Source organism: Schistocerca nitens, chromosome 1, assembly GCF_023898315.1.
Source record: "Schistocerca nitens isolate TAMUIC-IGC-003100 chromosome 1, iqSchNite1.1, whole genome shotgun sequence".
Lineage (NCBI taxonomy): Eukaryota > Metazoa > Arthropoda > Insecta > Orthoptera > Acrididae > Schistocerca > Schistocerca nitens.
The window spans coordinates 219,210,360-219,223,016 of NC_064614.1; the positions used below are offsets into that span (position 1 = coordinate 219,210,360).

Genomic DNA, 12,657 nt, shown 5'->3' on the forward strand with positions numbered 1-12,657 from the left:
TTGACTGTATGCACTGAGTGTATTGTTTGGAAACAAACTTGGTCCATTCACTGTCGGTACTTAAAAGTTAGTGTTCACCAGAGTAATGCCCACTACCCTACGTCGGGGATGGGCGATGGTGGTTTAACATAGATGTATGATGCTAATTGAGCCAAAAACATAGATGTTAAATGATGAAATTATGCTGGGTGTTAGGGGTGTAAGTGCAGATACTTTCATTGGGTACCTAGGACAGAGCAATGAACAACATTGCATATTTATGTTTATTGTAGCTATTAGGAGTAGAATGTTTTTAGTTTAACAGGCGGAATATCAGGTATATGAAGTGTGGACGCAAAACGGATAATCTATATTGACAGACGCAGTCCACTTAGTGGTGCTCAGAAAACATCAGGTAGTAAATTATGTGACGTGTTTGCAGAGAAAAGAAAACAATGTCGATGGAACTTACCAAGTGTACCGGTATGAAATGAGCGTTAAGATAAAAATGTGTGTATAGGGAACATTTGTTTTGAACGAGCCTTAATTTTTTTTTTGTTTCGTTGGTATGAAATCTGTCAAAGATATTTACTATACATCAAGTCATGGAACAAACATCATCATACGTTTCCCTCGTGTTAACAATGTCGAATTTTGTACCAGAAAGTGATGATTTGCGGAAAGCATTAATTTTTTGTTTTCATTTGAAAAAAAGTGCTGCAGAGTCGCATCGAATGGTTGTCGAGGTATATATGGTGACCATGGTCTTATCAGAAGCAACATGCAAAAGATTGTTTCAACGGTTCAGAAATAATGATTTTGATGTAAGAAATGAAGAACGTGGAAGACCACCAAAAAAGTTCGAAGACGCCGAATTGCAAGCAGTATTGGATGAAGATGATACTTTGAGTCAGAAGCAAATGGCAGCAATGCTAAATGTTGCACAACAATCAATTTCTGACCGTTTGAAAGCTAGGAGAAAGATAAAAAAAAATGGGTGCCACATGAATTGACTGAAGACAGATGGGAAACCGGAAAACCATTTGTCAAATTTTGCTTCAAAGACATGAAAGAAAATCAGTTTTGCATCGAATTGTTACTGGCGATGAAAAATGGATTTGTTTTAAGAATCCTAAGCGGGAAAAATCGTGGGTTAATCCGAGACAACCATCAACATAGACTACAAAACCAGATCTTTTGGGCAAGAAGACAATGCTCTGTGTTTGGTGGGATCAGAAAGGTGTGATGTATCATAAGCTTCTAAAACCGGGTGAAACTGTGAACACTAAACCTGCACACAAAGCAAAACTGGTCCAGGATACAATCAAAACACTTGGCTGGGATATGCTACCCCACCCGCCGTATTCAGCAGACTTGGCCCCTTCCGACTACCATTTGTTTTCATCAATGGGACACGCATTGGCTGAGGAACACGTCGATTCCTACGAAGAAGTCGAAAATTGGGTGTCTGATTGGTTTGCTTCAAAAGACGAACATTTCTATTGGCGTGGTGTCCACAAATTGCCCGAGAGGTGGTCAAAATGTATAGAAGGCAATGGTCAGTACTTTAAATAAAATGTTTTTACTTTTCAATTCAAAATTAGTGTTTCATTTTCACAAAAAAAAGTTCATTTCATACCGGTACATTTGGTATTAAAGTACCAATGTTCACGATATCTGCACTTACACAGCTAACACCCTGTGCATTGGCGTAAAAAGCAATTTACAGACACATTTAATATCATATTTATGAATCAGTAAGTACAGCAGTAATTGTAATTCATGCCCCACTACTTTTCGTCTGCAGACTTCAAGAATAACGTTCTTGAGAAACGTTTTCCCTTCAGTCTAGCCTATTGTCGACAAGGGGCGTATCTCGCTTTAGAGAACAGTCTTCGAGAAGCTATGTCGCTCTGCAGGCCAAATATTTAAGGGCAATTTTTTGTAGCTTTGGATAGGTAGCACCAATGATTTGAAAACATGATTGTAATGGATATTATTTAAGATCTAGAGGGCGATCTTTCAGATAGTGATGGCAGGTCGCTTTTTGTTCCATTTTGCAAATTACGCTATTATTTTGCTCTGTTATAATATTCACTCCATAAATCAAATTTGACCAGACTGATTTTCCGTAAAACACGGCTGTGTAGCTGTTAACCACGAAAGTAACTTACGCGTAATGTCACTTCCAAGTAACGTACTGTAGCTCGATGAAACTTGGACCATACATAAAAACTGCTACTGTAGTATAGAATGTATTGGAAAGAAGTACACAATGAGACAAATGGGAGCGACGCTTCTAATCAAAGACGATAATTACACTGAAGTCAGCACGATTGATGATGGTTCCTTGGACATTACAAAAGGTGGGAGACGGTTCTTAATGAGGTGTATGATCTCGACTGACAGCAATACATGTTATGCAACGTGCTCTATTGCTGGCCACAGAGGTGGTAAGGAGTTCGTGTGATAGGGCTTTCCATTCTTCCACCAGCGGAAGCCAGTCCATTCGCCCAATATCCTCTCGTTCCAGGAGCTGCTCCACCTGCGTAATTCATCGCGATCTCGCATTATCATTCCTAAAAATGAAATAAGGACGGAATGCACTCATAAAAAGAGGCACATGGGAAAGGAGTGCAGTGTCACAATAATGTTGACGGTGAGTGTACCGTGTTCAAGATTAGGGGTCAGTACGCACTTTCATTCATTTCGATGGAGTAGTTAAAATTTTAGTTTATCTATCTCGTCTTTATACATTTTGCTGAGCAGTGTGTATCAGCCTATTCTTCACACTACTTGACATCACGAAAGCACGACCTGGATGAATAGTGAAAGGCAGTAATGGGCGCTTACCTACCAATAGCCGATATTCCTAATTTAGTTCGTTCAAAAATTTTACACCTCACCCCAATCCATGGCTACGCTAGACACGTCTCAAAGGAGTTACATTGGTGTCGTTATAGGACGTGTGCAGTGAAAGATACGTTTAAATGACGAAAAAAAATTTTGACACTGGTAACAAGTAGCCTGCCATGTAGGCTTTCACGGCCGGCGTCTTCATCAATAAACACTTCCGGGCTAAGTTGCCGTGGTCGATCTGTAAAACTTCTTCTCCCTAACGTTTCGTTCTCAACTACGGAGAAGATGTTCTCCGTAGTTGAGAACGAAACGTTAGGGAGAAGTAGTTTTACAGATCGACCACGGCAACTTAGCCCGGAAGTGTTTATTGATGAAGTAGCCTGCTTTTTCTGCCTACATCAAAGGACGATACTTAGAAACTTCAGTATGGATATTGAAAGATCTGTGTTTGGATTCCCAACATCAATATTTTGTTAATACCGATGATGATCGCAAATGCCTGCTTTCCGTCCTCGAATTTGCATTCAGTAGCGCTCGGTTCTGCCTGGGGTTGATTTTTCCAGCAGTGTTTGGTTTAGTTGTACGTTAACCCTTAGCTTTCCAGGTCAGTTTTTGGTCACTCTCTGTGGTGTGGTCTGAGTGAACGCTATATTTAAACATCCATAAAAATTACATTCCGCAATTTGAGTGGATCAGTTCAGATGTTATGTAAAAGATTACATTAATGCTGCAGAAAACTATGTATACAGTATTCAAATAATTTCTAACGTTTACTTTTTACAAAACAAACTGCATTTAAACAGAAAACCACACAAATAAACATATTACATGATAATGTTAATGCTATAAAAACTCAAATAACCTTGCACTCCAAATTTTACTTTTTGGTATAATTTTATTGTTTATTACATATGTAATAATAAAAACATAAACTCCCACAAAACATTAAAAAAATAAAAATGACACTAATACTTCATAGCTGCTTAGTTTCCTTCTCGGGGGATTTTTTTGCACTCGCAGGAAATTTTTGTAGGCTTAATTTGGCTTCTTGCAACAATGGCAAATACAAAGTGTCTTTCTCTTCTTTGGGCCATACGTGGAGCACGTTTTGCGTTTCTCCAATCGTTCTTCGACAACTTCTACTCCTGCTTCTGCTACACCCAACACGTAGCTTGTGTGATACTTGTTGACTCGCTTTTTATCTGTGGTGTCACCAACGAGTTCAAAAATTAAAGTGGTTTACCAGGATACAGTCTTTAAAGGAATTGTGAAGGGCAATCGCATTAACCCAGTTACGTCAAACATGCGAAAAAATAACGCCATTGGCCATCATTGGAAGAGGCTTTGACGAGCAGCGATATTTGTTTCGACATAATTTATTTCTAGTAAAACCTCTAACGAAAGTTTGTCTCCACACTTCTGTGTTCATCACTTTCATCATTCAAGAATTCACATGTGGCAAGATAATTTCGTCTTCAACTCGTACTGTTCCTGTACTGTATAACTTTCACTTTCAATTTCGATGACACGATGTGCTCCAGCATCACTTCCTAAACTGTCCTCAAACCACTTTAAAACAGTACCCTCAAAGTCAAGGTTCGTAACGTGAACAGAAGACGTAGACCTGGCTACTGAATTCATAACGCAAAGTCCCAAGTGCGGCCTCAGAGACTGCTAGCACGAAAGAAAAATCTATATAGGTTCAGTCACATTAAAGTGGCTGGTGACAAAGAAAATCCACAGCAGTTTCGGGAAAGAAGTAATAAACAGCGCTGTAATTTCCTACACCAGTTGTGCTTGAGCATCGGTGTAACAGTAAACGCTAGCGGTGAGAGAGACCCCACCTGGGACTAGAAGGGTTGACTCTCTCTGTTCACAACGCCGTGATAATGGTGGCAGACATTTTGAACAATACCTGCAAGGGAACAGTTCTGCATACTTACTGTACACTGACAAATCAGCGTATACACAGTGATAAAAGTGTACATGGTTTTCCGAAGGTTATTACATTACTGCTTTTTGTGTTGCACGTTGATGATTCTATATTACAGCCTTATTCGCTGATGTGAAGATATTTGCACAGAAATAAAGGTAACGTAACAAGCCGAATGACTTATAAATACATTATTACTCTGTAACGAGGTACCAGAAGGCCACAGCACCCCTGTATCAAAACTATCAGAAAATATCGCAGAACAATTTCCGATTGATCGTGTATGATCTTACCCTGTGAGAAATGGAATTAATGAAACTCCGATGATTTCATGAGTGTAAAACTCGTTCTTTTGTATCTTCCCTGAACTGAAAGCACGCAGAAGACTTTTGCATTCACAATGGGATTTTCACTCTGCAGCGGAGTGTGCGCTGATATGAAATTTCCTTGCAGATTAAAACTGTGCACCGGACCGAGATTCGAACTCGGGACCTTCGCCTTTCGCGGGCAAGTGCTCTACCAACTGAGCTACCCAAGCACGACTCACGCCCCGTCCTCACAGCTTTACTTCTGCTAGTACCTCGTCTGCTACCTTCCAAACTTCACAGAAGCTCTCCTGCGAACGTTGCAGAACTAGCAGTTCATATCAGCGCTCACTCCGCTGCAGAGTGAAAATCTCATTCTGGAAACATCCCCCAGGCTGTGGCTAAGCCATGTCTCCGCAATATCCTTTCTTTCAGGAGTGCTAGTTCTGCAAGGTTCGCAGGAGAGCTTCTGTAAAGTTTAGAAGGTAGGAGACGAGGTACTGGCAGAAGTAAAGCTGTGAGGACGAGGCGTGAGTCGTGCTTGGGTAGCTCAGTTGGTAGAGCACTTGCCCGCGAAAGGCAAAGGTCTCGAGTTCGAGTCTCGGTCCGACACACAGTTTTAATCTGCCAGGAAGTTTCGACTTTGCATTGGTTGAACAGAGGCAGTATTGGTCGTTTGCTTTAGAAAGTGTACATTCTAATTATTGGTAAAACTTCTGAAACCCTGGATTTGATTAAATTAAAATCAAGACTCGAGATCTGTTTCCTATTCGCGCATTGTGCGTCGATGAACGTATCACGACTGTGTATGCACAAAATCATTGAGAATCTGATTCACAAATTTTTTACGCAATTTTTCCCATTAGATGCTATACGAGTAATATGGTAAGTAAACCAGTTGCTATTCTGTGAGTACAGGTTGCCATGATAGTTTATGTAAATCATTTCGGACAACAGCCAGTAATACATGAATTGGCTGTAGCAGTATACTCCCGAATGCAGTGGTATTGAACTATAAGTTGCGACTAAATTTGAAATTTTGTGTCTTCTATGCGTATAGTAGAGCCGGCGTAAGAAGATTACTGACAGTTTATGTATGAGCAGCGAACGGCTGCAGCCGAAAGCAATAGTCTCCTAAACAGCTGCACAACACAGAAGTTAACAATAGACAGTCACGTTACGTGGTTCGGTGAGGTAGACGCGCGAAGCAGCCACGCCAAGCCCACTACATCTTTTAGGGATTTTCTTCGCGGAGTCTACTGAAGCTGGCAGTCGTTACGCTTGCACTACTTTGATTCTACGCCCCACGAGGTATCTCCTCGTCGGTTTTTGCGTCCATTGTATGATAGCAGATAATCAAAGTTGGTTAACACTCAGCCCGCACATTTTCTGCAACTGCCGAACGTTTCTTTCGTAGTGTCTCCGTTTGGTTCGTTGCGGAACGTCCTTGGCCAGCGCGTTTTCTAGCGGAATGAAAGCAGCGAAAGTGAAGATGGCGGGGGCGTAGGCGGCGGCGCCGTAGCGTGTCTGGCGTGTGAATATCGGCGGCCGGTGCCGTGGGAGCAGATAAGCCCAGTGGCGCTGTGGCGGCCGCGCATTGTACAACTTCCTATGCACGTCTGCCTGTCCACTGTGTGCCGCGCTTCCTGTTCTGAGAGGATGCGCATCTGCGTTACGGCGCCGAGACACAATATAGTGGCGCTCCAAATGGACGGCGCGCTTCCGTCTCGTCTCTTAACAGTGGTCGATCAGATTGCCCAAATTGAATAGTCAGCTTTGTGCCAGTAATTTCTACATGATGCTGTAAATTCTGGAAGTTTGAAGTTCCAGCCACGTCACTGTCATCACTTAGTGAACACATAGTACGTCTCTCATTCTGTCTACATCCAGCGCCGAGAAAAGTGTTTTAGTGGCTGATTGAGAATTGGAATACAAATAGTTCTTGTCAGTCAGTTCTATATGAATGACGTAGTTATACTGACGTGCATTCTTACTATGCAATTCGTTTAGCCCTTCTAGCTTCATCGAGCGTATCGTCTAACAGTTCTCGAGCTACAAGAAGCAATCACGCTAACCCATTTCCATTTAATCGACGTTAATGTAGAAAAAGAAAGTTTTCGTCTTCCCATTTATTACTTTCATTTCGCTGTTCGGCACACACATTCCAGGCACTAGAGGTATGCTCTGACTCTAAATATATAGTTCACAACGCTAGTTTCTTCGGAATATTTTGACGCTGGAATATCATGCCTCATGTCGTACTTCCTTATTCTGTATGTGGGTGTGACTTAAAATGGTATTTTCAGGGATTTTATTAATGGAGAAGAAAGAAACCCTAAGATTTACGAAGAATACTGAAACCGGATCAGGTTTCTAAGTCTTTTTTTACAAAACTAACAAAATATCAAAACAGTTCCATGCATACAGACTGGAAAATCAGCTGGCCGCGAGATACAGAAACAGACGTTTATGTTAGTCGTAGAACAATGTTTAAAGATCTTTTGCCCAGTAAAAAATATGTAAACGTAGTATTAGAAAGCGTTGTTGGAACGCAAGACAGAAACATGCGAACATAACTGTGCTGATGATGCGCAAAAAATGGAGTAAGATGCCATATGTTTGTCTCATGAATGTAGAATAAGAAAATACAATGTAACTACAATTTTTCTAAATTATCACACTGATAAGTCAAAGACGTAACTGTGCTGTTTACTAAGAGGTACTTCAGAATATTGTTTCCGTCATTGTATTGAAAAAAGTGTAAGCACGAAGACTGCTCCATTTTAATCAACACCCTATGTCAGCACTGCATACAAAAGTGTGTTAGTCACCTTAGTAATTACAAAAAAAAAAGATGCAACGAATAACAGTTGATTCAAGAGGATGCGCGCGCGCGTTCTCTCTCTCTCTCTCTCTCTCTCTCTCACACACACACACACACACACACACACACACACACACACACACACACACGGTGCAGTGTTTGTTACGTATCTCAGTTTTCACAATATTTCGAAAATTGTTCTAGGTTTTATTGTACGTGTTGTTATGTTCAGAGCTATACTGAAGGACGGTACAGAGTTTAGTAAACTTCAGTCTGTATCCTCAAATAAGATACCAAACATTGTTCTGACAATTTGTGATATCAATAAAAAGTTTTATGATCGTATTAGTTCCCCACATTTCAGAACAGACACTGTTAACGATTCACAGCTGTGCGAAATACTTCGAAATTAATCCTTGGATTTCGAAGTAATTGCATTAGTGACAATTCATCTGTTACTGTAGAAGCAAATGTATGTAAGAAAACAAAACGGGTAAAGAGATTAGCACTGCATTTGCACCTGGCTCATCAGTTCGAACGTGGATAGTGGGGCTTACATTGATTAATGCTTATGTGACACAATGTGCAGGCTACATGAACCGGACACTTAACAGCATCTTGCTATAATTACATACTGCAACACGAGCCAAAATAAAGATAAACCACATGTATTGTAATTAAATTTTCAAAGTTGCAACTCTTGTGTTAATATAAAAATATTACAGCAGGACGATATTCAACTGACAAATTGCTCTATTTCAGAAACGGTTGTCTTGCTGTTATCTGGAGGAAACGTAGAAATGAGAGTTATGAAAACGAAATACAGGTGTTCGGGACATACGCCATCGGGATTGATTGTGGATGGCCAAAGGATTTCTAGAACTTACGTAAGACACAGACGACGACGACGACGACGACGACGACGACGGCGTAAAGGAAAGTGGGTACATGATATAAAACTATTAGGAGCAACATCGATCTATGTGGGCGAAGATGGTAATTAATAGAGAATTTTAGGGGAGACCTATTTGGGGAGATAAGAAACGCAAATAAGTGTTTTGAGCACTTGTTATATAGCGCCTAATGACCGCATTTTCTACGTGGAATCAGAGAGGACGTTAATAGTACTGGTAACTCCGACCTTGGATTGATATTGTGAGGCTCCAAAGACGTTTCTGCAGTCCACAAGTGTAAAATATGGCGATTTTAGTTCAAACTGAGGGGTACTTATCGCCGTTAAATGTCTGGTATTGTATATCGAAATTGCTCACCGGAAATGTTAACTTACACGATGATCGATTTGTTCGTCATTTGGTCAGCTGATGTTTTCGAGAGAAATCGATGTTCGTGGGAAGTTACGGAAGCAGGAGAAATCACTGCCATTGATGTACGAAGCACCTGAGTTTTGAGAATAGCTTAAACAGTCTGTGTTCAGCGATGACAGCTGATAATGTATTCCCCTTCAGGAAACGTTAAATTGCATTTGATTTTTATGTATAAAATTTTTCTTATTTCGTTTAATGTTTATTGCTCTTAAAATGTCTCCACCAGCGGCTCCGTATTTTTTTTTTTTTTTTTTTCATCTCTAATGATTATCCTTCACTGCTTTTGGAGAGTAACTAAAATCTATGCATGCTTTGGAGCAGCATTGAGAAATGCCATACGATTGAATCAAGGTTGCTTAACAACGTTGGCAGGAACGCAATCTTGTTTTTAAACCGCTGTATACTCCACGACTCCCGTAAACAGTTTTAAAGTGGTTTCAAAGTACATTACTTTATTATTAAATTTTTGTATGTAAGAAACGATTTGCTAACAATATAACATGTTAATGCTAAAATATGAGTCACATAACCTACCGAGAATGTGAGGTGCACGAGAGGAAGTGCTGTGCTGTGATTGGCTGGCAGCTCGGTGTGGAGTTCTGACAGCAGTGGGCAGTTGTCTACGGGCGCGGAAACGGGCAAGGTTGTCCCGACACGGTAGTCAGATATGTTATGTTGTGAAGATCTTAATTGTTCCGGATCGAAGTTGCAAGGTATGTAGCGTGATTTACGTATCGTCAGGAAGATACTAAACTGTGGAAGTTTCGCCATGCCACGAGTCTTCGCGCACGGCCTATCACCTTTAGGCCGATTACCACCTGCACATTGGCACGGATATCCAGAATGCATATAGCAGGTAATAGTCTCATTGATCGTCACTTTGTCACGTGTTACCACAGTAATTTTTGCAATTGCTTATGTACATTAAAAAAGGCTACACAGTTCGGTTAGCCAAAAGACTTGAGTTAAATATGTGGAACTAAGTTAACATTGAAGGCATTCACTTTCGTAGCAATAGTTCATACTGCACCGTCCGTCTGTATAAAGGGTAAAGCTACGGACATATTGCAGTTTCATTTTGGAAGGAAACCGCCGTGGAACAAATACGTCCGCAACAAAGGTTACGGTTTCGCTCTTTGTTGTGAAACACTGTACAGTTTTTTCTTCTATAGTAGAAAATTGGGGTGCTTCATTGCTGCTAGTGATGGGCTATAATGAGAGAGGCGATTAGTTGGCCTCTTCAGTTATTTAAATGAAGCTATTAATTATATCCTAATAATAGATTATTCGAATAATTATGTCACGTGTTCATGCTTAGGTCTATAAAGCATTTATAATACCGTTTTTGTTTGATAAAAAGCTTTGGTCCACAAAAGAACCAATGCTATCACACATCATTTCTCTTTAACTAAGAATAGTTGTTCAGTTTTATGACATGTGTAAGCATCATTTCTTCATTTTTATCAGAAATATGCAGGGTGTCCCACGAGGAATACTCAGTATTAAGGGATATGATAGAAACGACCATTCGACGCAAAAAAGTTTAATAGCTCAGTAAACATGGCCTTCAAAATGCATAGCTTAAGAACTATGAGCACTCGTTCAGCAGAAGAGATGTACCACAGTATCGAAGGTGAACATGAGCTCATAGCACTTACGGTACATTCTTTAGAGCCAGTGTTTAGTGGGCCTTTACATGTTTTGGTCCGTATTACCTCCTCCCAAAATATGGAAAGCAAAGAGCTTGCAGTAGAAGAGATTAGTTTCACAGTGCTCGTAGCCCATAATGTATGTATTTTACAGCCCGTATTTACTACACCTTTTTGCTTCGAATGATTGTTTTTGGCATATCACTCAGTATCGACTATTCCTCCTGAGCACCCTGTATATCGCTTAAATATTCGCTAATAAAGCTGATCAACATCGTTACTATCGACAAGTTGCTGTAATGAACATGCCTGCAAGTACCAAAATTGTTCAGAAAGTGAACTGACAATGAGAAACAAGAATTTACCTAATACTTTTCCTCAAGCTATTGCTGTATGCGAAAAGTCTTTCGGAAGGAACAGAGGAAATTGCTATTCTCAGATATTTAAGAAGCCCAGTATGCAAAACAGGATACGCTGCATCATTTTCTTTCCAGTGTTGCAGAAATCATTTTTGGTTAATTACAGGTTGGTGTAAATAGAGTAGAACTTCAGAGACTAAATTCTGTCTTATTTGCTGCTACTGTGGTAGAGGTTTGCTCCTGCTGTATTGAAACTAACGTTCCAGAAGTGCTCCACAGATCATCTTGTGCAGTAGCCGACAACTGTACGTGGGGGTCTCAGACTAACGCTACTTTCTGTGTTTGCTTCGGCTGAACAATGGTATTTAACGTACCGCCAAGAGATCCTGAAAATAAGGCACTGGAAGCGACTAAATGGAATCGTGTGCAACGCCATCAGTTTGGTATTTTTAATGTCCCGAAAGCATCTTTGCTATTGTTCTTGCCAAACCTGTTGAGATATTTTCATTCTGGTGTTGAAACGTGTGTGTCCAGTAACTTTCTTGGCAGCACAAAAACAAATTATATTACTTTCCTTCCTGTTACGTAATTTTCACCATTGATTTCTGTGGTTTCTTGTTTAAGAGCAGCAAAAGTGTAATGGCGTCTTCTATTACTGAAATTTCATAAGCAATTTGCGTTTGTAGACCTCCATGTTGCACAAGCCAAATTTTTTGGCTTGTCCAACATTAAAAATTTCGAGTTCTATCATCTGTTGCACTTTAGAATGAGCTTAGAATTTCACCTTCTGATTTTCCAGCATACGTTTGAAGCTCATCTGAAGCATCGACACATGGTTTTACGTATTAATCTATTGGTTTGACCTTCAAAACTTTGGCTCGTGCTGACGTTACACGATTAGTACTAGGGACAATCAGATTTCTATCCGTAATCAAGTCACAGACAGCTAGTCGCCATAAAACCGGCTGCAAAACAGAAAGAAAAAGTCGAAGTAACTAATCATAAGAATATTTGACTTTATATAATTGACGTGAAAGAAATATTGATATAGTCGCAATCTTTTAGTGAATTATTCCGATTGATCGATTAATTGCAATACCTAATTGCTTCCGCTACTCGTTTTCTGTGAACTAGTGAATCGCATTGATAAAAGTTTTTTTCTTTGTCGGTCTATTGAGAAGAGATTTGGTGATACGGGATCTCCTTGCTGACTTTGCTTCGTTGTGAATAATTTCTCGCTGTAAAATCTCATAAAATCGAAAGCATTGACGTATGTATCTTAAATATCTTACATATGCTGAATCAGTATATTGTTTCTTAAAAGCTATTAGCTCGGATTTGCTGAAATAGAGGCAACTGCTTTGACGAAATTTGTGCACAGACAGCAGGTAAGCTGTTACTACTGATGTCACATTTCCACAATT

The 12,657-nt window shown here is 40.1% G+C and overlaps 1 protein-coding gene across 2 annotated transcripts in view; it reads left to right on the forward strand.

Moving 5' to 3' along the window:
• Window positions 1-12,657, forward strand: part of LOC126246060 (protein spitz-like) — a 624,919-nt gene that overhangs the window by 445,091 nt on the left and 167,171 nt on the right. The window lies entirely within an intron of this gene.